General features: G+C 46.0%; 1 protein-coding gene across 2 annotated transcripts in view; it reads left to right on the top strand.

Moving 5' to 3' along the window:
- The first annotated feature begins 679 nt into the window (after positions 1–679).
- The window catches only part of Esrrg (estrogen related receptor gamma), a 612799-nt gene continuing 598404 nt past the window's right edge, over positions 680–15074 (top strand). The window contains exons 1-2 of one of the 2 annotated variants that reach the window (XM_075989429.1): positions 680–819; positions 1077–1162. The gene's annotated coding sequence lies outside the window, so the exon portion shown is untranslated. Of the gene's footprint in view, positions 820–851; positions 1163–15074 lie in introns of those variants that run through there. The other variant, XM_075989425.1, reaches the window with a different exon arrangement.

Genomic DNA, 15074 nt, shown 5'->3' on the forward strand with positions numbered 1-15074 from the left:
CGAGCTTACAGAGGTTGGAGTGCTTAGTATTTCCTGTCCTCAAAGATTGTATTTTTGAAGAAACAAAATGAAATTGAAAATCGAGCTAACTTATTCACCTCTGTCCATATCCCATACGGGCTAGAGGGCCAGAGAAAGGTGGACGCGTGGAGTGGCATTCTCAGGCAATTAGACAATTAGCCTTATTCCAGATGGCTGCTGTGAACCCTCGTGGGAAAAAGCAAGTGCCCCGAGGGCGGTTTAGGGTAGAGAGGGCTAAGTGAGGAAGAACTCCAGGTGGTATCCCGCAGCCCTAGCTGCGGCTGAAACCCTGCAAGTGAAAAGTCACTCCCTGGGACTCTCCAGCGCCCTTCCCAGGCGAGGGGTCCAAGCAAACCAACCAAGAGAGGTCGCTGGCACTGGAGGTCATTGTTGAGCCCGGGAAGGGCAACCCTGCTCTCCTTACTCTTGCGACTTCTGAATTTACCCTGTTGCAATTCCTTCCCAAATGCGGGATTGCCCAAATTCCTGTCCCGGTACCTCAAGTGAACTCCCGAGTCCTGGCAGTTTCCCTGACTCCCTAAAGGCCTAGGGCTCGGTTAGTCCTCGGGAAACCTTCCTCTCCCTCCTCCCTCTCTCGGCACCCGGAGGCTTCGCCCTTCCTGACTCCTGGGTGGCTGAAGGTGGGGCGAGCGAGGCAGTAGGGGACCGCGTGAAACAAAGTAACAAAACTGCCGGAAATTGTAGATACCTTAAAACCTCGACTCCTTCTTCAAACCAATCCCCTCCCAACTCCTGCCAGGAGAGGGACGAGAGGGACGTTTGGTCTTTTCCTCCAAGGTGTGTGTGTGCGTGCGTGCGTGCGTGTGTGTGTGTGTGTGTGTGTGTGTGTGTGTGTGTAGGGGAGAGGGGAAGGTCCTTTGCAAATTTGCGCTGTTCCTTTCATTTGTTAGTTAATTCCATCGAAAAGTTCGCTATTTATAGTTTACACCCCGCAGCCCGAACCCTGCGCCCGATTCCTCAGGCGGAGTGCTAGAGGTTCCCGTGGTGCCCTGTCTCGCTGATGTCCGGCGATTTGTTTGCTTTCCCTCTTGCAGCCGGCGACCAAGCGGACACCCTCGGGGACACCCAAAGCCACCTATTCCCGGGAGCTCCGTCAGCGACCCCCCGCACACGGGATTCTGTGAGTTGGCGCCGAACCTCCGGGTACACGCGGGAGGCGCTGTCGCTCGCCGCTGCGACCGCCGTGGGTCGCGCTGTCCTCAGCCTTTGCCACCCCCACCCCCAGTCGGGGGTTCTAGTTTGCTCTTTTCCTGCTGCCCCCCTTTTCCATTTTTGTGCACCCCCGCTCCCCTCTCTAGCCTGCTCTCAACTTGAAACCGAGTTTGCTTTTTGAATCTGAGAGAAAGCCCAGTGGCTTCTCAGCGTGAGGCGGTGATGGGGGTGGGGAGCAAGGGATGGGTGTGCTGCGTGCTGGGGACTGGTCCCGGCCCGGGCGACGGGAAGGGGGTCGTTTGGGCTCCGAGGGCGCCTGCTGCCCGCCCCAAAAGCGCTGATCCACGCTCTGGGAGGAGGGGACGAGGTATTTCCCGCTGGGGACGCCCCCACCCCTCCGCGTAGCTTTGGCCGCGGCTGCGCCGCCGGAGTACCGGGGTCTGGAGCTACCCCGATTCCCTTCAAGCTCGGATTGGTCTTAATCACAACCCCCTGAATCATCTCTGAGCAGAGAAGAGGGGAAAGGAAGGAAAGCCATGGTCTGGGGCTTGTCTAAAAGAGTCAGGGTAAGGTCCCTCAACTCCAGCCAGGCACCCTGGACTCTGCCACCCCTTTTTCCAACCGTTGCAAGCAGGGCTTGCTTAAGGCGGGGCGAAACGTGGCTGAGGGTAAACCTTGACCTTGTCCTTTTTTCCCTAAGCGTCGGAGCCTCAAGCACGGTTTCTGAGTTTTGGAAATCGGCTGTTGGTGTGTAGTGGGTATTGAAAGCTCCCCGGACCCCGGGGCGAATGGAGTGCTCAGGCACGCGTGGACAGCGACGGGCTCTGGGTGGCTGTGCAAGCTCAGCCGCAGCCAAACACTCTTTCCCGCAGGCGCATGGTGGCCCGCTTGTGGCTCCTTCTTGGTGTGTCAAAGTGCCCTTCGCAGTCTTGGCGGAGGCAACATCTCGAAGGGGAGCAACGCAGGGAGGTTTGCAACTGCAAAGAATTCTGGTTTCCCATCAGTCTGGCCGAAAATGAGAGCACAGTCTGGGATTCGCATCTCTACCGTGGCCCAGTGTCCCCGCTACCAGCATCTCGGTGCAATTCGTGAGCCCCATCAATTTTCTTGATACAATGGGTCTCACTTTAGGATCCTTTTTGGGGCCTCGTCCCACTCAAAGTCGTCAAGGCTGTCTTTGAGGACAGATAGGGGAAGAGCGAAGGCTCTGCATAGACTTTAGGTGGTGCCCATGGAGTGGGCCTCTATGCACACCAGAAGTTCCCCACTGCCTACCGAACAAGGAGATGACATGCTGGGTGTTGCCAGCCTCCTTTCCATTCCCTCTCCCTCCAGGCTTCACACTGCTGGAACTGTCTGGTTCAGGCTGGATGGTGGGCACCCACACCTAGTCCTGATCTGCCCAGAATCTCTCTGAAGCGGGCTTCAGATGGTTTTCAGGCCCTCTGCCAAAAGCAAAAGCCAGCTTCTGTCACTATCCCCAAGCAGCTTTTGGAGCTGTGGTTAGGTACAGATCTTAGCATGCTGTCATAGCTCAAAAGTGGTAGTATTGACCTTACTGTCCAAATCTGGGAATTAGACGTCCTAGGTCATAATTTTTCTTCCTGCCTACCCTTCCCAAGATAATGAATGCCATCTCTGGGTTTGTAGGAGCTGCTGGCCCTGTGTTTAAGGTGAAAGGAAGGAGGAAGGAAGGAAGGAAGGAAGGAAGGAAGGAAGGAAGGAAGGAAAGAAGGGAGGAAGGAAGGAAGAAAGGGAGGGATAAAAGGAAGGAAGAATGGAGAAAGGAGGAGAAGTGAGAGGGAGGGAGAGGAGGGGGAAGGGAAGAAAAAGGAAAAGCCAGCTGAGAAAAGATGAAAGAAGGGCCTCTGTGAAAGGGAATGGCTTCTTGCTGCATGCTTCTCTGTGTGGACTATGAAAGGAACATAAGCCTTAGGAAGGGCAAGAGCTACCTCTAAATTAAACCTTTCCTCACCCCCATTACAAAGGCTTTCTCTATTTGGACTCAAAAAAAATCAATGCTTAGAAGATGCTGGCCAAAGATGGGGAGATCCAGTGCCCCTCCCAGATAGAGGTTATTCTACTTTGGTATAAACTGGGATTCTTTTTTGTTGTTGTATGTTTTTGTTTTTCGAAACAGTGTTTTTCTGTAGCTTTGGAGCCTGTCCCAGAACTCGCTCTGTAGACCAAGCTGGCTTCAAACTCACAGAGATCTGCCTGCTTCTGCCTCCCGAGTGCTGGGATTAAAGGCGTGTGCCACCTCTGCCTGTCTTAAACTTGGATTCTTAAAATTGAATACAGTCCACAAGGTTCCTGGACTCCTCCCCTCCCCCGAGTAATTTTGGCTTGTATAAGCTTTGTGATCTGCAAGCTCCTCCAGCTTTGATGTGTGACCTTAGGACTGGGAAGCTTCCTTTGCTCAGTGAAGCAAAATAAACTTGTGCTGGAATAACTTCACACCACTGTTTAGGGCTGAAATCCTTGACTTCTGGGCTCCCTGGTACAGGTTCAGTTCTGTCTTCTGCCACTTATCTTGAGGTGGCTTTCAGTCCCTCCCCCCCCATTCCAGCCTTTCCCCACTGGTCAAGGCTTTAGTGAAGAAGTTCTCTTTCAGAGTATGAGGCCTTAAGGCCTTTCCACCAAACAGCTGGAACCAAGGAAGCAAGAGTCAGGGGAAGGAAAGAGGTGGCAGCAGGCAGGAGACTTGTTTGTTTGCAAATCAATGAATGAATGAAGAATTGTTCTTCTCTGATATGCCCCATTTTCAAGTAACTCTGAACAGTGGCAAAAAGCAGTGTCCTTTTGCAAATTCTCGAGTTCTGTGGCTTGTAAGTCAGCCCCTCACAGAGGGGCTTCCAGAAACAGTGCTGTAGGATTTTCAGGCTTTTTCTACCTGACCTTTCATTATAGTCACAAACAGTGGCTACATTTTAATCTTTTTTTTCTCCTTTTTTTTTCTTTTGGTGGTTACTGAAAGCCGTGGAGTGCTTGCAATATGAACTCTCCTCTCTCCTGACCAAGAGAATTTTATATCCCTAAAATTTCTTGCTGGGGACCACATTCCCTCTCTTCTTCAGACCCACCTCCAAGGTTTTAGCTACCAACCAGCACTATAGGAGTGTGGCCGAGCCTCACAGAGACTGAGATGACCTCAGAGTCAGCCATAGTTACCCTTCTCACTCCCCTCTCTAAGTGTTGCTAGAAGAAGAAATGCATGCACCTGCTTGGGTAGAATCACAAAACAATCCTTTTAACTTCCTGCTTTTCCACTCTTTCCCTGCCCCACCCCAACACAACAGGGCCTTTCTCGGGTGAGGAACCCTGCTCTATAGCAGTGGGTTATTCCCAGTTTAGGTGCCCCCTTGCTCCCCGGGATCTTTGTGCTGAGAGGCGAGAGTGCACGTTCCTTACTGAATTTCATTTAGTCATTAAATGGACACAATTCTAGGAAAAGAACTGAAACTCAAGATCTAGGTGGCAAGAGGGGAGAGGCGAAGGAGCTGTCCTGGACCAAGAACTCTTGTCTGTGTCTCTGCCATATCTCATTGCTGTTAGCTGGAGCACTGGGCCACTTTAATACACACCATAAGGTTATGTGTGTGTGGGGGGGGGGACAAAATTCATAGATCCTGTGACTATCTCAGCCACTCTTTGAGGTTGAGGTCTGTGTTTTGGTCAGTGACTTTCACAATCTGACAGCCAGCGTCATTTACAACCTCAGCAGCTTTCTGCGCCCACCTCTGTCTCAAGATTTTGACACAAAGTCAAAGGTTTCTTTTCAAGTTCTTGTTCACCTTCAACAGGTTGGTTTCAATTTCTATTTCTCAAATTTCCTTGCACTAACACTCCACGAACCAGGTTATATTCGGTTTCTGTGGGGCAGGATGATTCATCCCACAGTTTCCTGGGTTGTTCTGGCTAAAACTGCCTCTGCCCTCATCCAAGGGAGATGCATACTTGAACTGAAAGAAAGGGATCTTTTAAACCTAGAGTTGTTCTGATACACTCTCTCTTCCTTCTCCCTTCCTCCTCCCCTCTTCTTCCTTCTCCCGCAGTTTGGGAATAAATCTGCTCAGGTAAACATTTAAACAGACATGTCATAAAGATAAGTGTGACTTGTTATGTAGTGAATTCTTTGAGGTATTTTCAAGTCGTAGACCAGATTGCTCAGGTGACTCCAGGACACTGTGCCTTTCACAGGAACTGACCACGACACCCATTTTCAGACTCTTGAGTTCCCTTTGCACGGTGTCTTTATGGTCTTATTCTCTTATTCAGTTTGGTTTGTGATCAATTGTTTTAACCAGCACTCCTTTAAATAGAGCCCCGCCCCCGCTCCCCAGTTTTGGAATGTGTCCAGTTTCCCTACCCATGCAGCCTAACTGATAGAAGTTTGCAGTGCAGAAAAACAAACTTCAGAATGTGTGGCTTGTTCCACAGACCTGGTTGTTAAAGCTGTATTTTATAATTGCTTTTAAGTTTTTCTATTTGGGAATATTGGAGACTGAGCGTAAGTCTCAGACATGCTAGGGAAGCATTCAAACACTGAGCTCCATAGCAAGACCGGAAGCTGTATTGTATTGCCAACGCTGTGATAGTAAATTAATCAAAAAGCAAAGAAACATTTTCCTTGTGGGAGAAAAGCGTATGTCATCTTTTCCAGCAAGGTTTGCTGAATAATTAGTTTGTCTCCAATGCTCTTTATTTCCCTATATCAGATAGATGGCTCTGCCCGGCTTACTTGCCTGCTGCCAATTAAAGAAAGATTCAAGTTACTGATCTCTGAAATCACATCCCTCTTCTTTCCAGTAGAATTAATGTGCAAATATTTTTAATTACACATTCCAGTGTAATTTGAAAGGGAGAAGGTCCCACATGTACCCTTTAATGAATGTTGGCCAAAGTGGCTATGGAGACACAGGATGGATTGAGGTACCACAGGCAGAATGATGAACTCACCAGTGCCAGGCAAGGGCAAGGGCAAGGGGCTAATGTCCCAGTGAGCAGTGTTTGGGGTGGAGCTCGCTGCATAGTTCATCTTAGGAAGCCTGTTGAGGAGATGTGACACACTTGTTTGATTCCTCGTGCTGAGAAATAAATAAATATTAAGGTGATGTAAGTAGAAGCCACTTTTGCATTCCCCCCCCACGGGAGCCTTGAAATAGTACTGTTTTTGCTTTCAAATGTGGGCAAGTTAAGAGAACTAAAAAACTTGTGACTTAAATGTGTGTGTATATTTGTGATTGTTTGTGTGTATGTATATGTGTGTATGTGTGTTTATCACGTATATACATATTTGTATGGGTCTGGATGGGTATGTATGCACACGTGTGCATGAAAACGGACTCAAGAGGTAGATGCTTGGTATACTTTTAGATCTCTCTGAATGTACTATGTATGTATGCATGTATGTATACATGCATGTATAGATGTATTATGTCACTGTGTGGAGGTCAGAGCACAGCTTTGAGAAATGTTCTCCCTTTACCTCTGAGGCAGGGTATCTTTTACATCTTCTGTGCTGCTGGTTGCCCACCCACTGACCTCTGAACTTCCTGGGCATTCCCCCTTTTCACTTTGCTCTCTCTCTCTAGGAATTATGGGATTACAGCCATGTCACACATCCAGCCTTTACCATAGGGACCTTTTCTGTGGGCCTGGGGATCTAAATCAGCTCACCTGGTTTTTGCAGCTACTATTTTTACTGTTGAGCTATCTTGCTGGACCCCATTTTTGAGACAGGTTTTCTCATTGACCTGGAGTTTATCAATTGGCCTATCGTCTGTCAACAAGCTGCAGGGAGCCCCCTGCCTCCACTGTTCTCCTCTAGCTCAGGGTCACCAACAGCAAGCCTCCTGTTGTTTTTTCTTGGGCGCTGGGAACCCAAACTTGGGCCGTCATGCTTGCGTAGCAGACTTCAGCAATGGAGACCATCCCAGCTCCCAGTTTTGATGAGTTCTAATTTAACAGGAGGTAATTCTAATAATCGCTGCAGTCTGCATCCGGAAGACTCAATGTACACACAGCTCTTGAAAAAAAATCCAAAAATATTGTAGTCTTAAATAATGAGGACTCTTTGAAAGTGTCTGCATTTTATTAAAAGCAGACTTCCACAGCACGGGAGAAACCACCCTTGTTGTCCAGGAAAGGGAAGTGGCTGGGGCTCGCTGACCTTTTTTACTAGAAGTTCTGACTTATTCAGATAAGCTGTCCTCTATGAATGAGACCTTTTATCTCCAAATGACAGTCACTGTTGTTTTAAAAATTATTCCCATCGAATTCATCTACCAAGAAATTTCACGTAACCTCCTCTGTTTAAACAACATTAAGGATCTGCTTATGCCAACAAGAACCAGGAAGAGCTAAGTAAAGGGCAGCAGATTGTCCCTAGCTAGTGCCTAGCTGCACAGGCCTGGGTAGTCAGGTAACGTGCTGATAAATTTCCTGGGAGGAAGGTCTTTGAGTCAGAAGAGGAAGGCATTATTAAAGAGTTAGCTGTCACAGTGGCTCATGCCTGTAATATCAGCACCCTAGAAACTGAGGCAGGGGGATTGCTATGGGTTCAAGGCCAGATGATGCTGAATAGTGAAATCCTATCTCAAAACATGATTAGAAAGTCAACAAGAGAGAATGCATATAAGTGGATGTTATAGAATGTCACGGTGCCTCCTGACTCATGTTGGTTACTTTTGGACAATTCATTTATTGATTGAAATAATACATATGTTAGTTTGAATCAAATTTTTATTTTACTTAGTTATCAAGTTATGGGAGAGCAAAGCCTGTTGCCAATGCAGGTTCAAGACCTCTGCCTTTTCCAATTGCCTTGGTAGTCTGAGCTTATAGCCACGTCATTTTATGGAGGATGCTATTAGGTAAACCATTAGATCATAAGACACTTTGTAAATGCCATGGATACTTGTTACCAGACAAGAGTCCCGAGGACCTCCAGGGACAACCATTCCCTTGCTGTGGGGTTACTCCTCCATCTCATAGTTATCGTGGGGATAAAAGGAAAGGAACATGCTTGACACCAAGCATTTCAAAGTGCATTGTGCAGTTCCTTGTTTACATAGGTATTATTCTAAGAGTTAAAATTATTTTAAAAACTGAATTGAGCATGGTGAGGCCTGCCTGTAACCCAGTACTCAGGGACTGAGACAGGGAATCATGAATTCAAGGCTGTTCTGGGCTGCATAGAAATACCAATACTACACTGGCAATGACAAGTAAGAAATGTGGCTGGGGGATGTATGTAGTTCAGTGGTAGAGCGCTTGTATAGCATATATGATGATTAGTTTTGTTCACCAACACAACAACAACACACTCATTTTCTTGAAAGTATTGTAAACCAGGTACTCTCATTGTTTTGGCAGTTTTAAGGTTGAACAAATGGAGACACACTCACATAGCTGATTGAAGACAGCTGGAGCTATAGACGGAAGTCTCTTTCCCGCCCAGTTCCGCTGACATTCAGTCCCAAAGAAACACACAGAGGCTTATTAATTAGAAATCGTTTGGTCTCTTACCTCAGGCTTATTATTAAGTAACTCTTACAACTTAAATTAACCCATAATTTTATCTATGTTTAGCCACGTGACTTGGTACCTTTGCTCAGGCATTCTCATCTTGCTTCCTCTGCATCTAGCTGGTGACTTCATCTCTTTCCTCTTTCCAGAATTCTCTTAGGTTGGTTGCTCTGCCTATACTTCCTTCCTGGCTAATGACCAACCAGAGTTTTATTAAACTAATATGAGTGACAAATCTTTATGTACAAGAGAATTATACCACAACATGTAGTGTTTTGTTTACTTGTTTTATGAGACACAGTTTTGTGTAGCCCAGGCTAGCTTTCAGCTTGCTATATAGGCAAGCTTGGCCTTGAACTCCTAAATCTTTCTGCCTCTACCTCTTGCCTACTGTAATGGCAGGCCTGTGCCGCCATTGCTAGCAAGAACTAGATACTGAACCACAAAGTCTAGTTCTAGAATCCTTGTTCTGGTTTATCTGCTGCAGTATGCTGACTGCTAACAATTTAATACCTACAAGTTTCCAATTAAAACCTAAATCTATATATTGATTGATTCACTGTGTATTACTTGGGTAGCCATTACCTTAGCCGGCTTCTCTTGAAGCATGGGACACTCTAGCAACACTCAGCTGCTTTTCTCCACCCTGTGATGTCTATCATCACTTGAAATGGGTTGTTTCTGTCACCTATTCACACTAACCTAGCTCAGCTGAATTCTTTTCTTTGCTATCTGCTTGAGTATTAGACTCAGCTATTTTGGTACAACTAACATAGGCTAAAGGCAAGCAGGAAAACCCTTGCCATCAAAGGGTGCAGAGGAATGCCAATGATAACCAGTTAGAGGATCTTCAGGTGCAAGCTGAATTCTACGAAAACCTTTATTGCTAACAGTGACTGGATCACAGAGCAGTGAGACCTCAAGTTGGTTGATGAGTTGCTGATTCTTTTGGTTTGGACCTGTCCTTTCCAGCTTGAAGATGAGCAGTGATATCATCGTATCTTCACAAGGTTATTCCCTGGAGAAGGGAGGAGGAAGAAAAGAGAAGGAAGGAGGGAGGAATGAGACCCATGAGCAGACACACCCACACACACTCCCTAAATTTACACATAGGTGGAGGAAAGCTAGGGTGGGTGGCCTCCAGGATGGTATACAAGTGAGGACTCTTTAGTGGTACAAATGCCCCCTTTTGTGATTTATACACGTTGCAGGGAGGAAACTTCAGTGAGGAGTTTGGCAGTGGAATCCTTTCTTTTGGGGGGGATGTCGGTGGTGGTTTATTTTTTAAGACAGGGTATCTCTACATATCCCTGGCTGTTCTGGAACTAGCTCTGTAAACCAGGCTGTCCTCAAACTCAGAGATCCTCTTGCCACTGCCTACTGAGTGCTGGGACTAAAGGTGTCTTCAATCATGCCCTGCAGAATGCTTTTGTTGGTGTGTTAATGACCCCCTTATCTAGAGCGAAGAGAAATCTACAGTTCTTTCCAAGGAAAGGTCACATGACCCTCTTTGACCCATGCAGCAAGTATTTAAAACCATTTTTAAAGATCAGAAATGTGGCCCAGGGATGTATCTCACTTTGGGTTTGATCCTTGGCACTGGATAAACCAGACATGATGGCACATACTAGCATTTAGGATGCTGGAGGCAGGAGGATCAGGAGTCTGTGGTCATCCTCAGTTATTCAATGAGCTCAAGACCATCCTGCACTACATGAGGCTTTATTTAACAAACCCATCAGAGTGGGTATGAGCACAACCACTTTTACCAAAAGCAAATGTTTGCATATATGCGCAAGAACCAGAGTGTTCATCTTACTGATGCAGCATCTTAGAGATGCCTGAGAATCATCTGGGATGCAGAGTTCTCTTATTTCAGTACTTATTTGAGTTTTCTGTGTCGTCTGTGAGGCAGAAATGAAGAAACACCCGATCCTCGAGAGTGTGAACTTGCTGCGCGGTGCACCTTTCCATGGTGGTATATATTCTGGTGCATTCTAGTTTTCCAATTATATTTATTATTGACAAGGGTGTTTTATTAGTCAAACAGTCCTTCTGTAAATATGTCAGTGTCAAACAAAGCGTTTGCCATTTGTTGCTCTTAAGGCTAAAGGGTTTGTTCCCTCAAGGTCTGATGTCAAGCAGAAGAGACCGTGGATTGTGTGCTGTGGCCAGTGTCCTATTTCTTGGCCTTCTTGGTGATCTGGCGAGTTCCAGGGCCATGTGCACGAGGCTACTGTACTGTCTACTAGTTTTTCGGGCTGGTTGGCAGGTGGCAACATGGCATAGTCGGGCCAGCCTGTTTTCTCTCTTTCAATATCAGAAACCTGGTTTGTGTCACCATGATTTTGTGCTGTGGTTTTTGTTTTTTCTTGAGCCACTACCAGATGTTATTACAGTTGCAGACTTACTGTGTTGCTGAACAGTGTGTTTTCTGCCTGCACGCATTCAAGGCAGAACTTCATACATGATCTCCTCATAGGGTGCTGTAGGGCAAGTGGGTTTAGAATGGTGTCATGAACTCCAAAGAAGGAAGCAAGGCTTGGCAACTATTTCCTATCATGGTACAACTCACAGGGTATAGACTTGCAACTCAATCCCATCCCTCTGATTTCAAGCCCATGTCCCTGAGAGCATGAAAACAATCCATGGTTTTCAGATAAAAGATGTTGGCATGTATATTACCCTCAAATAGTTTCTTGAAAAAAATATGTTTGTGAAGTAATGGGCTTCTCAGTTTTCATTACTGGATGCTTCAGAGGTTTATATGAACTCAAAATGTCCCATGACTGTTGAAGGGGATTTGAGAGGTGGTGTTTTCTAGACTGTTTACCATCTTCTTTATAGAGAAAACTAGTAGTGTGCAGAGCACATCTGTGAATTCCTACAACCTCAGAAGGACCCACAATACTAGTCTCCATATAGAACATGAACATGGGACTCCCCGGACCTCCTCCTTCCCCAGCCTGGTGGTGTCTTCATACTTGAGTGAATGTAGGTTTCTTGTGGGAACACGGGGGCAGGACAGAGTGAAAAAGCTGATGTCCTGGAGTCCCGATCAGCTTGGGGTTGTCATGGAAGGTCCTGGGTTGGGTGTACATTTGGACATAGAGTGCATGTCTCTCATCTCTCTAGCTGAAGAGGCTTGAGGCAGAAGAATGGTTATCCTGTCCTTCAAGGATTCTGAGACCACCTTAGAGCAATCAAAGTGAGGAGGGTGAGCTAATAGGAGTCTCACGTTGGTCCACATACACCTATGCTGCAATTCATCAGAGGACTTCCATTCTTTAGGTACTGTAGCTGTGGGGAAAAGGGAAACAGGCATTTGGAGAGAGTCATCTTAATTTAGATAATTACCTACGCTCCTCTCTGTTTTCTTCTCTCCCTACCTCCACACTTTCCTCTGTTCTCCTCCTCTCCCCCTCCACTACCTCTTCTCTTCTTTCCTCCTCTTTCTCCTCCCCCACCTGTCTTTTACTGTCAGGAAGTATCTGTATCTAAACAGCAAAAGAAGCGCTTGGCAACTGCTCAGGTAAACCAAGACTATGTCCTCACCTGATGGATAGATTTAAATAGTTTAAACTGTTGACATTTATCAAGTTACCTTGAAACCTTCCACATCACCACCTTGCTTCTCTCACATGGAGACCTTAAAGAAGCCTTTCAATGTTTGCTTTTTTTAGTTGTCATAGCATTCCAAGATGTGTCGCCTTTGTGTTAGCTGCATGCTGTACACATCAGCAGGCCTAACCACCTTGCTTCTAGCACTCATACAAATGAAATAAAGACACGTAGTATTATCCCAATAGTTCAGGTAGCCATTGTCTGAATATTTAAGTATTTGAGGCAAATTATATTCTCAACGTTTCCAGAATGGTCTGAATACATGTTTAGCTCTTTGTTCACTGGTAGGATTCTTCAGTTTTCTATGTGCTGGTCTCTTCTCTCCCAGTCTCAGTAGAGTTTACTCTTTCCATTTTTTCGGTGTAAAGAAGACTTCCCTGCCTGCAGGGAACCTGTATCTAAGGCTCTCTCAGAAAGAATGGGACTCGATGTTGGTATGATCCCAAACAGATATCTGCTAAGTGTTAAGTGGAAGGGTTACCAACACCCTGATAGACTTAAAGGAGCTTAATTTGGACACAAAGATTAGAGAAGGCTCTCCTGGAGATTACTGTGAAGCCAGAGATAGAATTGATGGAGTATTGACCAAGGTTTCTGTTCCACCTAATCCCACAGCCATTCACTTCCAAAGAAACACACAGAGGCCTACATTAATTATAAACTGGTTGGCTTATTAGCTCAGGCTTCTTATTAGCCATCTTTTACATCATAAATTAGCCCATAATTCTTGTCTGTGTTAGTCACGTGACTTGGTACCTTTTATCTGTGAGGCATTCTCATCTTGCTTCTTCTGTGTCTGGGTGACGACTGCAGACTGAGCCTTTCCTTTTCCCAGAATTCTCCTGTTCTGGTCGCCCCACATATACTTCCTGCCTGGCTACTGGTCAATCAGCATTTTTTATTAAACCAATACAAGTGACAAATCTATACAAGGGAAGAAATAGGTCTGACATTTCGTATAAGAATGCAAGAATGTGAATAGACAGAGAAGTAGGACGATGTAAGGTCTACTGGGAACACAATAGAAGCATGTTTAGGATGATGGGAGGGGGCCACTAATTGGGAAGAAGATGAGGACTATTATTATTCAGGGCTTCTTGGGTATCACAAGGTCCATGAACCAGCTGTCCTCACATCAAGCAAAGAGGATTATTATTGATTGTTGTGCCATATCCAGCGTTTAGCTCTTCTCCTGGGAAGTGATTGCTAAGAAGTACATTTTCCAGAATCCTTTGCATCTAGTTGAAGTCAAGCAATTGCTCTCAGTTATGGACAGTGTCTACCCACCTCACTGAAGTGATTGGGAAGTCAGTGCGCCTTTTCTATCATGGACCATAGAAGGAAACAGACTGTAAACAGAGCCTTCAACATCAGAGGGGAAAGAGAACTATGAAATGAGGGAGGCCGCATCTGTTCTAGGTTTTGTGTACTGAGAAGTGAGTCTTCTTTGGGTCAAGTTCTGAGATGTGTGGTTTATCTTTCTGAGCAGTAAGAATTGCCTTGCTCAAGATGGGCACTCTTGCAGGCCTATTTCACAGCGGTTCACATGTGACTCAGGGTCACATAACTAGGAAGAGCAAGGGCCAAGATGCAGGTCCAGGCTTGTCTTCACAGTGCTTCTCTAGATTGCAATACTGCCTACATGCTAAGGAGTGACAAGAAGTATCTCCCTTGTCACCCCAGACATTGTTTGCTGGTCAAGACAGTGGAGGCAATTGTTCATGTAGTAATTCTACTTGAAAGTTTGTATTATTAGGAGATAAAATAATTAGCATGGTTTCATGAAGACATGGTTCTGTGAAGACAGAGTTCTATGAAGATATGACTCCATGCAGACATGGCTCTGTGTAGGCATGGCTCCATGCAGACATGGTTCCGTGAAGACATGGCTCTGTAAAGACTTGGCTCTATGAAAACATGGTTCCATGAATATATGGCTCTGTGAAGACATGGTTCCGTGAAGACATCACGACTCTGTGAAGACATAGCTTGCCTTTCAAGGGTGAGGACCTGAGGTCTCATCTCTAAAACCCACACAAAGTTGCATGGGCTAGAAATCATGTATAATGCCAAGCACCCCTAAGGGTAGATGGTGAGAGGATGGTATTCACTGATTTTTTTTTCTCTTATTTTCACCTCTTTTGAAACTGTCAACTCCTTGATCTCTGCTTTGGCTCACAAGTCATCTCTCTCATAGACTTGTAGCATGGTCAATGGTCTCCCAACTGGTCACCCTGTCTCTTATATCAACCCATCAAGGGCATTCTTCACACAACTGGAAGAGTGATTTTTCTAAAATATAAATGTGGATCATCATTTCAGTCCCTTTTGACAACTCTTCACTGATTTCCAGTGGCACACACCCAACTTTCCTTATGGAGCACTGGAGTCTCTCCACGGCCTGTCCTCCAGTCTCTCCAGCCTTCTGTCTGACCCTGCATTGACCCCTACCCCAGCTTCAAACACAGTGAGCAGTGACAGACTATTTCATTTCTGTCTGTTTGCTTCCGTGCATTCTTCCTGCCTGATAAATGATTATGTATTCTTCCAGACCCAAAGGGGATGATCCTTACACACCCAACATGGTGGCACTATACCAACCCTCTTCTAGGGAAACCGTGTCATTATTCTGTGGACTTCCTTTTCATACTTGTCTCTCAGGATGTCTCCTGAGAATTAGACCTGAGCAGAAGGAGTCTGTCTCTGTGCTGACAGTTGCTTCCACT

The sequence above is a fragment of the Microtus pennsylvanicus genome, chromosome 10, assembly GCF_037038515.1.
Source record: "Microtus pennsylvanicus isolate mMicPen1 chromosome 10, mMicPen1.hap1, whole genome shotgun sequence".
NCBI lineage: Eukaryota > Metazoa > Chordata > Mammalia > Rodentia > Cricetidae > Microtus > Microtus pennsylvanicus.